Genomic DNA, 16,479 nt, shown 5'->3' with positions numbered 1-16,479 from the left:
TCCTCTTCATGTCTTCTCCATTTTCTAATTGAGTGGTGAGGGTTCTCCGTATAGTCTCGATACACGGCCTTTGTCAGGCGTACGGCTCGCAAGTCATGTCTCCAGCCAGCAGTTCGTCTTTCCTTTCTCTTCAGTAAGACTTTCACAGAGTCAAAGCTTTTCATTTTGATGAGGTGCAAATTATCAATTTTTTCTTTCATGTATTGTGTTTTTGGTGTCACAGGACAGTTTTTAATGTTAAGTGTATAATTTCTTTATAATTTTCTGAAAAATAGAAAATCTATGTAAGACATGGATGGACACTGAATGAATAGCAAACTAACCAGAAGGCAGTAGTCTCTCACTATCTTGAATAGGCGGGAGCAGTTTGAAGCAATATTTTAAATTACGGAAGTTTAGTATGGTATTATGCTCATCCTAACTGCGTCTGTCAGGAGCACAGAGCAAGAAGAATTTAGATGTTCTTAAATAATATCTACAAAATAACTATGCCAATTTACTGGCAAAAATGGCAAATGTCTATTTTTAACAAGTGTGATTTTTGTCTGTTGAAGAATTATAATATGCTGGTTGAAACTGCAGTTAGGGTGCCTGATAAAATATAGGACTCTCAGTTAAACCTGAATTTCAGATAAACTGAATATAATCTGGCACAAGTGTGTCCCCAACATTGCCTGGAGCATACTTATACTAAAAGCTGATTTGTTGTTTATCTGAAATTCAAATTTAACTGTGTCCTGTATTTTTATTTGCTAAATTTGGAAACCTTAAATGTAATACAAATTCTTTAATAAAAGAGGTACTAATAGACTATTTAATGAAGATCTCACAAATTAGATATGTTGAATAAATATCCTTTCTATGAATTTAACTTTTTTTATTACATTTTGTGTTTACTCAGTTTAAGTGGCATCTGAAAAGCATACACATTAGGATCGAATGAATGAACCATAGAGATCACCTAGTTCCGCTATCTCAATTTACAGGTGAGAAAACAGACCTGTGGTGCCACTGTCATTCTAGGGACAGAGTGGGAATAGATGCCCCTTCTTCACTCCCATCACAGTTTCAAAATTCCCCTCAATCTCAGAATATTTGGAGAGTACAAGCATTGTACAGCCCGTGCCACTTAGGGGCCCAATACTTTGGAGCCAAAGGCAATTTTCCAAGAGTTGACAAAACTCATTGTGTCTTTATAGGCATCTACATTAATATATCAAGTAGAAAAAAATGAAATGCAAATGCTAGCCTATATGAAGTTAATATTTGCTTTGATGGGGGGATAGATATTTAATTGAGAAGAGTTGAAAACTCACTGGTGGGTTCCAAATGTGAGGACAGAAAACTAAAGCCTGTCTAGTTGGTTCTCACCTATTACTATAACTAAATGGGAGCCCAGCTCACCAGAAACACGGATTCAAAGAAGAATAACTACCACAGACACTTTCTATAGCCAGAGTGCTCTGGGCGGCACAGCTATATCATGCCTAGTCATGGGTTTGTCTCTTTTATATCATCTCTCTCGATCTTATTTCTTTTCTTTCCTTCTTTTTTTTCTGAAATATTTTTTAAAATCTTTCCATTCCATGAAAAACATATTACCAGAAGACTTCAGAGACACACACAAAATCCCTGGGAAGCACACATAATCTTTTACTATGTGCTTTAGGTATTAAGTCAGCCAAGGCTCAGTTTGTTAAATGTGCTCTAAAAATATGCATAAGTTCACAGTCACGTAGATAATTGAAGAAAAGCCCAATAATGTTCAAGAAGAGTTCAGCTTGGTGAAAGGTAGAACTGCAAAACAAAGGGAGCCAGACACTGGAGAAGAGATGACAGAAGAAGCAGAGCCATAAGGGTCAGATCGGACTGTGAGATGGAGTGGGGACGGGTTGTTGAGCCCGTGTGAATCTGCAGAGGAGAAGCTCCAGCCGCCTGGCATGGGAAGCAGTGTTTGCTGCATCCATCACTCAAAAGAAGTGTAAATGTCTCCATCACACAAATGCTAAACTCACTTGTGTTTATTCACAGGATCCTCCCTGGGTGTTCCTACTGTGCAGATGTAGATTCTCTGGGAAGAAAATAAAGAACCATTTTCTCTCTCTCTCATTCAGTGTCTCCTCTTTCTCCTCCTGCTTTAGGAGTTGAGCTTTTCCCACACTTTGTGGAATGTGCAATGTCCACGTCGATGGAGACCTAGGTAATGGAAGGAGCGCTCGGGTTTGTGGCATTGGCTGATGAAAGGACAGGTAAGGCGCTCCGCACTTACAGTTCTATCTCTGGGGACCTGCCCCTCCTTCCGATGCACCCACTGCCTCTAAGTTGAGGGCTGCAGTGGGGTGCGGCCGGGGTGTGAGAAACAGGGTGGTTACGTTTCCCAACTCTGTAGGGCTTTGGCTGTCTGGTTCTTCATCATCTGGATGTTTGGTTCCAAAAATGAGAGTGGAAAGGACTCTGAGAATGTCGCCTTTCAAACCTGCTTCCCTCTCATGTATTCCTCAGCTGGCGTGAAGACTTGGGCAAAGCCGTCCTTTGTTGATTTCAGTGGGAAGGAAGAAATGGCCGTTACTTTAGGCTGCATTTAACTCTGTCACTGACTTTTCTGTTCTGTGGAAAGTCACTGTGTGTTTTTAAATGTGGGCAGTAAGCATGATATGAAAACAGGAGAAAATATATTCTCATTGTTCTTCCTTTTCCTTTAACTTTAAACACCATGTTTATTGAACTCATCATTGCTAAATTGAGAGTAAAAATATCAGGAGGGAAGGGAAGAGATTATGCAAGTAAAAGTTACTTTTGTTTAGAATAAGTTTGTATTTGAAAGTTTATTTGTTGAAACTAAAACTCATTAAGCATAATATAAAAATGGTTTAGCAACAGAAACCACTAACATACCTATTTTTACAGTCTAAAATATATGTTTTTAAAAATCACCACTGTACAAAATCATCGTAGAAGTATATCTGGGAGCAGAACATGATTATATTGAAAAAATTATAAATGCGAAAGAACAGGGGTCAAGAAGTCCCTGAAACAGGTTTATCTACATAGAGACACTTTAATTGAGATACTAATGATATACCTCCTGAAGTCATCAATTTTGTCATTAACAGGCAGGTAAATGTCTTATATGACTCAGCTGATGCTCAAAGTGCTTGTAACAAAACACTGTCATTCTACTGGCTATCTCTCTGTTCTGTAATTTTCAAATAAATAGATAAAAAATTAAAAATAAAAGGATTGTTAGCATAAAAATGTGAAAGATTCCTATCTATCTGGACAGAAGAAGATAATTTTATTCTGCTAAATTTAGAGTGTGTAGCAGGAGAGAAGATTCATTTAACCCAGTCTGTCTCAATCTTTGCTGTGTGTACAAATCAGCGGGGGTCTTGTTAAAATGAAGATTCTGATTCAGTGGTCAGGGTGGAACCTGAGATTCCGTGTTTCTCACAGGCTCCTGGCTGATGTTAATGCTTCTGGTCCCCAGACCACAATTTGAGTGTCAAGGACTGAAAAACGAAGATGTTTATATGATACCACGCATGTAAAGAAGAACCACAGTACAAATATGCCGACACCAGCCTTTGTTTTACTTCCTGATAGCTAACATGGAATGGTTTGGAAATTCTTCTATTATAAAAGCATTAGGAATTATTACCTAGGGAATTATTTATTTGAATCACTTTTGTATTGATTGTTCTGTTCTAGCAGATAGAACATTTGTTCCTTTATGAGCATGGACAGAGAAGGGCGAGCAGCCTTCCAGTGTGTTATGGTAGGATTCTGGATATCCGAATCTGTGATATTAGGGTTCTGGATATCTGAATAATGTGTACTGATTATTGACTGAATTGTCTAAAAAAATGTTTACTGTCCTCCAGATTATAGGATATGACATAGAGCAATGGTTATTAATCAGGGGTGATTTTGTCTGCCAAGGGACCTTGCACAACGTCTAGAGATACTTTTGGTTGTTACAACTTGGAGCGATGTGGGGTGGGGACATTTGCTACGGGCACCTAATAGGTAGAGGCCGGGGATTCTGCTACACTTCCTACAATGCACAGGACAGCCCCCCTAACGCCCCCACAAAGAATTATCCAGCCAAAATGTCAGTAGTGCGGAGGTCAGGAAGCCCTGCTGTAGAGGATAGGAGACTGTGAATGTGATGTCTCCTCTGCAGCGGTGTACAGACATCGCAGGGTAAGATTAGCCTGAATGGATAACTGGTGAACAGTCCTGAGTTGTCCACAGGGCAGTGGAGACGGGACAGCAGAGGCATCCGTGTGCTGTGCTACCATCAGAACAGCGTGTGGAAGAGGCAGCTCTGGAGGAAAGGCGGTGGGGTTTAGTCTGAGAGAGACCAGTGGATGGACAGAATTATACCTTTCCTCTTTCTAAGAAAGTGAGAAGTCTTCTCGTCTTCAAAATTGAAGTTGTTATCTTACTTGACACAAAGTTTTGAGAATGAGCTTTTATAGTTTTTAATTTGAAGGCAATTGAAGCCTCGATTTAATGGACGTGAAGCTACTGACCACAAGTGCATTCTGAACACCAAGTCCCACCCATCTTTCCTCTCACAGTAGTCCAACTTTCCAAAGGGTCTTCTTAGCAGAAACACCAAAGCAAATTATTTACCAGAAGTGGAAGACTGAAGTTTTTAAACTATACATCCAATTGATTGTTTTTTCATTTTACTTTTAATACCTCCACGGAAATATAAAGATCCCAGGAGGAACAAGAAACAGGAAAAAAGTGATCTTGGCGAGTGGGTAGGGAGTTAAGTCGTATTTTCTTTTTATGTAGTAATTTGACTGTTATTCCTGAGAGAGATAATACTTTTTACAATAAATATTTTAAGTATATAATGAATATTACATATGAATATATATGTGAAAAATCCATTTAGAATAATAGATTCCTATTGTTTTATCACAGCTTTCCTCTCTAAGATATTTCCCAAACACGGTACAAACTAGAAGTACATTTAAAGAACTACGGTTGAGCCTCATTATCCGAGTCCGTATTTGCTAACTCACCTAAGCACTGATGTCTGGTCGCACCGCAGCAGGAATACTCGCAGGCGTGGTCACTTGTGGGCATGCGCAGAGCAGCAGAAAAGTTGAGTCGCTCAGGGTACCTGTTCCCAGCTAAGGCTGAACAAGGCGATGCTCTGCCTTTCCGTTTCAGCTCTCATCCTGCGAGGGAGTGTGCTTTTCACAGTCTATTTAGTGTCCTGTTTTGTGATTTTTTTTTTTTTTTTTGCTTTTTGTTGGTGATTTCTCCGTTTTAATGGCCCCCAAACAGAGTGCTGAGGGGCTGTGTAGGTTCCTAAGCACAAGAAGACTGTGATGTGCCTTCTGGAGAAAATTCACGTTAGTTAAGCTGCGTTCAGGCGTGAGTTCTAGTGCTCTTGGCCATGAGTTCAGTGCTAATAATCAATGATAATATGAAATAAGGTGTCTGTAAACAGAAACGCACATAAAACAAGCTTATGTATTGATCATTTGATGAAAATATTGTGACCAGAGGCTCGGGAACCTAACCCTGTAATTCCCCCAGGAGCAATGCTTCAGTACTCACTAATTCAGTACTCTCTAATCCAGTACTCACTAATCCAGTACTCGCTAATTCAGTATTCGCCAGTGCTCATGGAGACTTTATAAAATATAACTAACCACAAATAACAAGAATTAACTGTATTAACGTTATCTATAGTAATCATGTTAGTAAATGGAGTATTTTTGTTTCACGTGTGCCTTTTCATAGAGTAAAGGACGAGCTCCATCACCTCCATCGTGGGCTAGATGGTGTCATCTCTTGACGTGGTTATTCCCCACTGGACCTCTTGATTCTGCCCTTCTTCCCCACGCCTCTTCTCTACACGACACATTCTACATCAGATGTGTTACTCCTGGTTCAAAGCTCTCGAAGGTTTCCCCATTTTCCTCGGAGTAAAACCCAAAGTCCCTGGAGTGGACTGAGGCCGCACCCCACCCCCCAGCGCCTCACTACCTGAGTCCATCTCCTGCTGCGTCCCCTGCTCTGCTCGCTCTGCTCCAGCCTCGCGGCTTTCCTTGCTCTTTCTTCGGTCTGGAAACCTCTGACCCCGATATCTGCAGGCTCGCTCTCTCCCCTGCGTGAATCCTGGGCTAGAAAACCTTCCCACTGAGGCCTTCCCCGACCACCCTATTCCCAATTTCCACCCCTCCTCCCCTACCCCACACGCCCAGTCTCCCTCTGCGCTTTTCTGTAGCACTCACCATCTTCTAATATGTTATAAGCTTTATTTATTTATTTGTATTTATTATCTGCAGCTGAAATCTAGAAAGAATATCCTCCTGAAAAGAAAAAACTTTCAATGTTTATTAAATTTTTAATTTTCTCAATTTTCACTCAGTTTTGATAATCTGAGAAAAATTAGGCTCTTTAGTGTAGGCCAGCTTGTAGCTGTAACAACCACCACAAATAATTATTATAATATTCAAATAGCAAATATTCATTACTCAAATTACACATTTGCACTTACTATTGAAAACATCATGCTATTATATTTCACAAACAATATACATAACACATTTTTGCATTCCTGTAATAATCAGGTAATTTTAGGTTGGTGAATAGAATACTCACCATACACACACCAAAGACTCCCAAATCCATACCTCTGGCTCAGTGACCTCTCTGGGACACAAGACCTGTTTATTAGGCCCTCTGATGGGTGTGGACAATGGAAATATCATGGGAACCTCAACCTCTTTCCTAAGGTTTCCCAGGAAAACCTTTCCTACCTCTGTAGTCTTCCTCTTGCCACAGCAATACCTTGAATGAGACATGGTTTTTCTTGACTACAGCTTTTGTACACACATTTTCCTTTGCCTGGAATACAATCCACAAATCCCTGGACACACACTGTCTGCTCCTTATCCTGCAGGTGTCAGCTGAAGCGCAGCCTGATTTCCTTGGGCGAGGAAACATGGGTGGTCTCCATGTTTCCACAGCGACCTAGAACACTTACGGAGCTGTGGCCATGCTGTGTGCTGGATGTGAGCTCCCTACGAGAGCGGGCACTCCATGGTCTGCCACTGGTGCAAACGCATCTGGCACGTAGGAGGTACTCAGGATATAACCAATGGACCAAAAACAGAAAAATGGTAGCACAAAAGCAGTAAAATGTCTTCAAAAATATTTACTGACATGGAAAATGGTCAGATATAATCGTAGGTAAAAAGTACACGCTACGAGATTATATACAGTGTGATTTCAATTCTGTAAAATAAATATGCAAATTTTTACACTAAAAAACGATTAGAAATATAGCAACATGTTAATAGAAAAAACGTTTTATTGACAAAAAATTATGTGATTTTTAAAACATATCTCTTTTCCATTTTTGTAGGGAATGTATATTAGTTTTATGATGAGAAAAAAATTATTCTAAAAGATAAATCAATGTTCTTTTCTATATTCCTGTTAAAGACATAAATAAGGATTAAAAGCCATTATGTTACAATTCATCCTTTTAGTCGTTTTTGAAGGGAGGTTTTGGCATTTTTTATACTCTTTGTGACCCATGAAACGCTTTTCAAACGACAGCCAGCAATCCAATGCTGATATAGCTTCTCCTGGGCTTGGAGGCACCCATGAGCGCTACTGTAATCCTACAGTTATATGTTATATCATATACATTATATGTAATTTTACAAGGTAATGTAACTCCATCCTGTCTGATCTGTGGTTTTTTCCAAAGAACTGTTTCTCTCCTAATGTTACTTCTGAAACATTGTCATCTTTCTTACCAATTAGGATTTCAAAGAGCTTGGCATTCTTTCTTCAGTAGCCAAATTTAAAGAATGTTAAATTCCTTATACTTTTGCAGAAAAGATGTGATACTATTGAAGAGTCACAGATCACCATTAAATATGAATTATTTCACAGTGGGATAATGCACAAAATACATCCTTTTTTGCTATCTCATAGCTTAGTAATTCCAGCTGACATTAATATTCAACCCTCTCTTATCTCTTTTACCTCTCAATTACATATCAAATTTATTCTAAAAGGAAAAGTACAAACATTGTTCATTGGGATGAATTTTAACTTGTTTGTTCAACAGAGGTTTATGGGGTACCTTCACATGCTTGGCAGAGTGCTGAGCTCTGAGAGTACTACGTGCCACACGGTCCCTGTCTTTGAGGCGCTCAGTCTGTTGAGGGAGAACATCACACGAAGACATAGGATAATACAGCACAATAACTCCTGTCACATGGGGGAACAAAGTGTTGATGTCCAGGGGCTGCAGTGGGTGTTGCGGAAGCCTGTGCTTCTACGTCTTCTCTGGCTCAAGCCGCCATCACCTCCTACCGCGATGGGAACAATTGCCGTAGCTGGTCACTCTGCTTCTCTCCCTGCCTTCCTGAAATCTGTCCTCAACACAGCAGCCAGCGATGCTTTCAAAGCGTGTTGGAGTGTGTCCCTCCTTGGCTCACAGCCCTCCAGTGGCTCCCGTTTCACTAAGGTTGAACCCAGCCCTCCCAAGCCCTTCCTGAGAGTGTCCCCCACCCCGCCCCGAACGGCCTCCTGTCCTCATGACTTTCTGTGCTCCCCTTCGCTGAATCTGCAGTAGCCACATTAGTCCTTGGATGCTTTTCAAACCGACCAGCGTGTTTACTCTTTGGGGACCTTGCACTTCGTTCCCCCTGCTGGAAAGCTGTGGACCCTGCCCTGTTCCCTCCTTGTTTCCTTCAAGTCTCCTCCATGTGTTAGCTTTTCCGTGGGGCCTTCCCTGGCTCGACCACCTGAAATTACAGCTTGCACGTGAAACACCCCCAGTCCCTGCTGCCTGTCCTTATTTTTCTTATTTGTGCTAGCACCATCCCACGTTCTTACTGTTTACCTCTCTCCCTCAGGCACAGATTAGTTTATTCGCTAACGTATTGAATACGTTTACAGAAGGGCCTTGCATGTAATAAATGTTCAATAGATGAAGAAGGGATGACAGAGTCTTGTTTTTATTATAGCAAAGTCTTAGTTGTTACTAATCCAGAATTTGTGATAATTCTTCTTGGATTCATTTGAGATATGTCTTTACATTTTCCTTAAAAAATTGTGGTTCTTTTGTAACTAACTTTTGAGTTGGAATGAGAGAAAAGAAGGAACAGTCTCTTTGAGGAAACTATTTTCTACCAGATTTTACTGAACTCACGTAGACAATAAAGGAAAAGCTGATTTCTAGCTGAAAACCCCTGCCTAGGATTTTTGACAGTTATTTATTTGTGTAATTATGTGTTACTACAGTAATAAAATTGCGTTCCCTTTAAATTGGTGAATTCTTTAGACTTGAACTAATTTTGGACTAGCCTTCTCAGCTAATTGCTCTGCATTAAAGAACAATTAAAATAATATTGAAAGAAATCATATAGAGATATAAGATGGAATGTTGCACGGATGTAGTCTCCAGCTTCATAAACCTCTGACATTCTAGGCATCTTTGGTTCTTGATGGAAGGCACCCTTCCGTCTCACTAACGGCTAACCTATGTTCTGTTGGAAAGACATCCTAGAGGCACGTTAATTGTTTGAGGCAACTGGAGTGCCATTATTTCATTGCAACTTTTCTGTGACCTTAAAGAAGCAAAATGAAACAACGGACTAGTGGCAAAGCCTGTGACGTTAAGTGATTTCTGAAAGTCTGCAGACTTAATGAAGCCACAAGTATTCATAGTCCTAGAAGCTTCTCCAAGTCAGCGAGCCACCTCCACTGAGAAGTCTGGGGTGGGGGTCTTGAGTTGAGTTCTGCGTGGCTGCGGTGTGAGGGCTGACCTGGAACTCTTTCCACTCTGGGCAATTCCCCTTTACGTGTAATGACATGTATTTGCCAAGCAGTTGGGTGGAAATATAGTTTATTTCTGGCCGTGGACCTATGATCCTGTGCTCACTACCGTGGAATCAACATTCTTTTTCAAGAGGGCCTAGCTCTCTCTCAGTAGCACTTAAAAACGTTAACTTTGTTAAGAAAAAGATGTGATGATAATAAAGATCTATTTGGAATCTTAAACGACCCAGGTCCCCTCCCACTCTCCCCTGGAGGAATTACCTGACTGCTAATGTACTCTGCAGCGGAGCCTTCCACACTGCCTGCTGCCTGTTTAGCTTTATTAAAAATACACATCAAACTTATTTTGAGTGGTGGGCTTATTATGTGGAAAATGATGCAAACACAAGATTACTGAATGAAAACAAGTAAACAGATGCTCACTTGTCATCAAAGATGTTATAATTAACCAAAAGAGCATGTTAGTAAGTGGGTCTTTCTTCTCAAATTGCTGAGCAGGTGGGAGGTTTGAATTGGCGTCTTTGATGAGCTCCTGGTTTGAAATGAAGAGAGTGTGAGCTTCCCTCCACCCCCCATTATCTTATGTTCATTTTAATTTCCAGTTCTCGGAGATGCTTTAAAGTGAGAGGCTGTTCTTTCTCTTCCTCTTTCCAAGTTTCCCCAACCAGTGTCTGACGTGTGTGACATGGTAAGCGTCAGCTGGCATAATAGGGAAGCAGGAGAGAAATTTGCCTTTTACAGCTATGTATTTGAAAAATTAATCAGTGCTTATAAATCCTTCCCAACTCCTTTTTTTTGCCTAACAAATCAGTTTGTGTTCTGAAATTATGAGACTGAAGAGTAATTGCAGTGTAAACTGACAATGGTGAGTATGGGAGGGTTTGGCTGAAATGACTGTTTAGCATTTGGCCTCCTGTTTCCATCATTGCTAATTAAATGAATTAAATCAAGGTTGGAGGTGAGGTAATGTATGCAACATTGCTATGAAATCCTTAAGATGCTCTAAATTAGAGAGACCCTATGTGTAGAGAGACCCACACTGGAGAGACTGGGATCACATCTTGACTCTGGTCTTGGATAAAGAACTTCTCTTTTCTGAATCTCAGTTTCCTCTTCGTAGCATGGATATGATATCACATTAGAAACCTCTGCACGATGCTCCATAATATTAGAGCTTCGTCTTGATCGTCTCCACTTCTACATCTGTTTTGGCCTCCAGAGGATCAACATCGACCTTTTGATGCAGAGACCAAGGACAGATAATAGCTACTCTCTGGTGTAATTGTCAGATAAAGAGCATAAACCTTGGTGTCTGATAAGTGTGGCAAAATATGCTGTTTTTATGTGGTTATATCCTTGAAAACTCTATTTCTTTTGTCTCTCTGGAATTATTCTTGCATAAATCCGAGTTCACTTGAGGGAAGTTTTCAAGGAGCTACTGGGATATTTCTGGGTTGAAGGTATTCAAAGCTCTGACTAGATCTTAAAAACAGAACAATTGTCTTCCCTCAGCCATCAGTGTGATGCGAAAGCTGGTTGGACTATTCGGATGAACATGAAAAAGCTTAAATGAAAATATGGGGCGAGAACACTCAAGTATTCCAATTTGCTTATAAAGTGTGAGCCTTCCCTAGCTTCATAAAGAACGAATCTTCTAAACTAAGAATAAATTAGCACAAAATCCAAACAACCGGCACCACTGCTTCATTAATGTCACACTTTTCCCATCTTCCTGTATGTCTAAATGTCCTTCAGACAACCCAAAGTACAGCAAAGAAAAACAAAACAAAAAATAAACTAACCTCCAAAGTAAATGAAAAAACTACTGCCAATACTGTCACCACCAACTCCAACAAAAGCCAAGCCCAGATCATAACTAACAGGTGTTTAGAAGTAATCGAGGTCATTGACAGGACCGTATTTTAACAGCACAAGACTCTTTAGTTCACGTAGAATTGGGCAATGGTTAGGAGAAGAAGAAGAACAACAAAGATTCTAAATGCCAAACATTTAAATTTATAACACATTTCTGCTATGACTTTAATATACTACTGAAGGTTTTGAGGGCTCCAACATTCATTCCTTAACTGAAAATTGCATTTATTGAGAACTGTTATTTGAAATTCTTAAGTACCTTGTAGAAGCCAGCTACCATTTTGAAGAATGTCTTTGTGTTACTTTTATGACAACCTATAAAAAAGGTACACTTATCTTCATTTGACTAATGAAGAAACTTAGCTTCAGAGAGTTTAAGTTATATGCCCAAGGATTAAAGTTGATAAGTTGTAGGACCAGATTTTGAACCCTAATTTCAAAGCTGATGTTCATTTCATTCAGTCATGGATTTATTCTGATAATAACTACTGTGCCTACTGTATAGGATTATTGAAAACATCACCCAAAAATAATGTGTTTGAAAGCATTTTACAAAACTGTGATATTCTGTACATATATGTTAAATATACATGTGATCTCTCCCTTTTGGGGAGATTTCGTGAGAAACTACGCTACATGTAAACAATGTAAACAATGGAAAGAACTTGACTTTTAGGATGAAACAGGGGTTAAAATAAGGTCCTTCTAGGATGTTATCTTACACCTTGTTTCACAGTGGAAAGAGATCCTGGCTTTGCCTTTGGCGTCTTCACAACACGGATTATTGCAGCTGACTGCTCCTCAAGATTCGTATCCCAGCCCTGAATTCTCAGAGATCCCTTCCCTGAATACCCTGTTCAATACCCCCATTTCTGCTAGGCTACTCTCTACCATTTCCTCAATTTTAACATTTTAATAACATTTGTTATTATTTAAATTGCTGATTTTTGTTATTGTTGTTTGCTTGCTTACTGTCTTTTTCTGGGGATCTTGTCTCCCTTACTATATCTGCACCACTTTGTATACAGTTAGTATTTAATAAATACTTAGAAGAGTATCAGACTATTAGTTAGGAGATCTCAGTTCCACTGTGAGACTGGCCACTAACTAGCTGTGTGACATAGCGAGTTACTTAACTCCTCTGGACCTCAGAATTCTCGTCTTTTAAAATAATAGCAAAACCATAGAGTCCGCAGAGAGTTTGCACATACGTTGCTGTCTTAAAAAAAGGAGATGAGAGAGTCAGACTAAAAGGGCACAGGAATCCTTTTCAACTCTAAAGTTTGATGTATACTCTAAGTCTTTGACATACAGCTTACATTTAATTGGTCTGTAAGTAATCATATAGAAATATGTACAAATACGTACAAAAACATATTGAGATTTGGAGTCCTTATACATTCTTTTCTTCTACTGACGATTCATACTACTTATGATCCAGACATTCTGCGACTATTACACCTGTATATTTGCTAGACAGTGCAAGTTTTTAAAGTTGATACAATATGATATTTTTAAAAGGCATTTTTCCTTAGAATTTTAGTCAAGACCTTGATTGGAATTATGATCTATGCTCAGCAGTGTCGGCCTCTGACAACCTCTACCCTTGGCTGCCTTGTCACTGCTCACACTGCTCAGGACTTGCAGTCTCTTCAGTTAGTGGTCACCCACTCCTCACTGTTCCTTCCATCAGAAACATTATTTGCATATCACCTTTTTTTTTTTCCTCTAAAATAGCAAGTTAGGCTTCCGTCAGGCTAACACCATGTTTAAACTAATTAAATAAAGTAAAGAACATGAGATTTTTGGTGATGACCCTATTGAAATGATTGCTAAAATGCATTTCATTATTGAAATAAGGGATCATGCCCTAGAAGCAGAGAAAGACCAGAAGGAATGCAATGAATCTAATCTAATTCAATTCAGTATTTATTTTCAAGTTTCCACTGCTAAATTATTTTAGGAATTAGAATGCTATCAAACAGCCTTTGGAGAAAACTCCTTTTAAGTTTTTCTCCTTTAGCTGCTGTAATTATTTGTCTAAAAGAAGTCCTTGGGGGGTTAGTTGAACAGCAAATTGTATTTGTATTTTCAGTGGCTTCCTAATTTAAAATTTTCTTTAAAATTTATATCTCTCCAAAAAATATTTTTTACCTGAAGTGCACAAAATTAGGGTAATCATAATTCTTGTTTCATAACACATTTGCATCATTAGCCCATGTGAGATCCTGATTTATTTATGTATTATAAAATAAGCACCCAAGAGTCCATCACCCAACAAAAAGACTAGAGCATGGATAATAATTAACATCTACCTACAAAGTCTTCCACTAGCCTATTCCAAATGATCTCAACACTGCTTGTATCAAAAATTCCCCATTACCTCCTCTACTCACTTCTTCTTTCTTACCCTGATTTTCATCCTCACCAAAACCCTAAGTCTCATCCTTTAGCCTTAGTCCACAAGCTTTGTCTTGCTAAGATGAATGATCTGTTAAGATTCTTTGGTTGCAAGAAATTGATTTTAGTTAATCAGAATTAACTAGAACTAAACTGATTTAATAGAATCTAATGGAATTAAACAGAATTAACTAGAATTAAACTGATTATAATTAATCAGAAAAAAATATTATTCTGATTACAAGAGAGTGTAAACAATGGAAGGGGAGGTTAAGAGCCAAGCTTCAAAGGACAGGCGCCAGTAACCACAGCAGACACACGTAGACTGTCTTTTTCGGAGGGGCAGGGCAGGAATCAACTCAAGCGCTTCGAAATGTGTGAACGGTCTGGCTCCAGTCATGTACCACCCTTGGCCTGGGAAGAGAGCAAAGCATCTCGACGGACTGTCCCACCAAACTGTATCCAACGTAAGGAGAACAGGTCTTCCAAGGAAAATTTCGTTTGCTGCTTCGTAAAGAAGGGCAATGAATATTGAGGCCAAAGGCAGCGCAAGTCTGCCAGAAATACTTTCTTGGCTCTGGAGTCTTGGGCTAGCCGTTTCAATACAGGTTTCTAATCCCAGCTGAATTTAACGTTCAGTCTATAGCTCAGGTGCCCCTACTCCTATGAATGCTGAACTACGTGTAGTTACCAGTGTTTATTTGTGACCTAGAAAATGGCCATTTCACATGGTTTAACTCAAGATAGCTCATAAGGAGCAGAAGTGACTCACCACAGAGTCCCCCTTTCCTCTCTGTTACTACAAGAAGAACTCACTGTTGGTTTTTTTTAATTCTGTGAATTTGTAACTTCTATAGTTATTCTTTCCAATTTGCTCCCAGCAAACAAGCTCAAATAGTTTTCTAATAGATAACAGGGCAGCGTGGGGTATTAGGCAGAGAGATTTAGGTCTTAGCGCCCATGATATGTACTAAGAGTGTGGCCTCGGGGAAATTACTGAACTTCTCTGAGACCCAGTTTCTTTATCTGTGAAATGAGGACAGCTCTTGTCTCTCGTCTCACACCATCTGAGGGTTGAATGAGATTATGCACTTCAAGTGCTCAGCACAGAGCCCGACAGAGAGGAAGCACAGAATCAATGTTAATCATTGCTTTTGAATAATGACACTTAGCACTGTTGCAATTTGAAAATTCTCATATTAAAGCTTCAATCGACCCGGCTAATCTAAGACAGAAAATTGAATTTATTTGGGGGAAGACATTCCCTGTACTCAGGTGAGTCCATTTTGGTTGAAAGGATAAACTACACACACTGCTTTGAGTAATCCTCCTTCAGACTGAGGATTTAAATATTTGTTTAACAAGGAGAATGGTTCTAGTCACGGGACAGTGCCCTCGCGAAATTAGAGAAGTATGTGCACCTGCGTGGGACACTTTTTGGAAAGTGCTTTCTAGTCGAGAGTTTATAATGAGCAGCTCTGAAAATTATGCTTGAGGCTGGGAGCCGGGTATGAGCTCTGACCAGTGATGCCCTTAGGGGCTTAGGAGCGGAGACCCCATTATCTTACTAACCCCGTACAGCCTTTATTTTTCCTCACATGTGGAATATTTTTTCTTGCCTGCTTATCTAAAAAGCAAAGCCTTTAAAAATTCTTACACGTAACGTAGGAATAACATGGTCACGTGTAGCGCACAGAGTGTCTTGAGACTGCAATGGGGTGATGAACGTAGACTGACATTTTGGGCACCACAAGTCACTTTATATAACTGAGGGACTATTATTCTGTTAATTACGTTTATATCACCCAGGTCAGTATGGACGGCAGTAGTCAGGAGCGTGAACTCCAGAGCCACTCAGCCTGGATTCAGACCCCAGCCCCACCACCGTGGGCAGGGACTAGAACTGTGAGTGGCTCGTTTTCCTCATCTTTAAGTTGAGGACGATGACAGAGCCTTTCTCCTGTGATGTTTTGTAGCGTTAAATGACTTCATATATGAGAAACACTTGGAACAATGCCTGGCACAAAATAAATGATATAAAATTACTTCTATTTATTATTATTGTCTTCCTTGTTAAAGCTGATACTGTGAGTTCTACTTTTTACGTTTACCTCAAGATCTGTAAATACAACTTGCACCACACTGTTACGCCTTATTTATAAGTTCTCCTGGAATTATATTGTTGGGTGAATTATTCATCCGTTTAAGTCTTGGTTTTGCGTCTGGATTATCTGGTCCTTTGGGGTTAGGTCACTTTGTCTACATTTTTTTATTTCCCAAAGGAAGTAATAATTCTCTCTCACATGAATTAAAACCTCTCCCATTCTTTTTCACTTACATATTGGTTTCTATCAACCATTTTTCAGTTTT

The 16,479-nt window shown here is 39.6% G+C and overlaps 1 long non-coding RNA gene across 2 annotated transcripts in view; it reads left to right on the top strand.

Moving 5' to 3' along the window:
• Nucleotides 1-2,125: 2,125 nt before the first annotated feature.
• LOC147916945 (uncharacterized) overlaps nt 2,126-16,479 on the top strand; it is a 128,942-nt gene continuing 114,588 nt past the window's right edge. For both annotated transcript variants that reach the window (XR_015552133.1, XR_015552132.1), the window contains exon 1: nt 2,126-2,249. This is a non-coding gene — a long non-coding RNA (uncharacterized LOC147916945). The remainder of the gene's footprint in view (nt 2,250-16,479) is intronic.

This window comes from Ceratotherium simum, chromosome 5 (genome assembly GCF_057802395.1).
Source record: "Ceratotherium simum simum isolate JZ-2026a chromosome 5, ASM5780239v1, whole genome shotgun sequence".
Lineage (NCBI taxonomy): Eukaryota > Metazoa > Chordata > Mammalia > Perissodactyla > Rhinocerotidae > Ceratotherium > Ceratotherium simum.
Note: the sequence above shows the minus strand (reverse complement) of the source record. Positions and strands in the feature narration are given on the sequence as shown.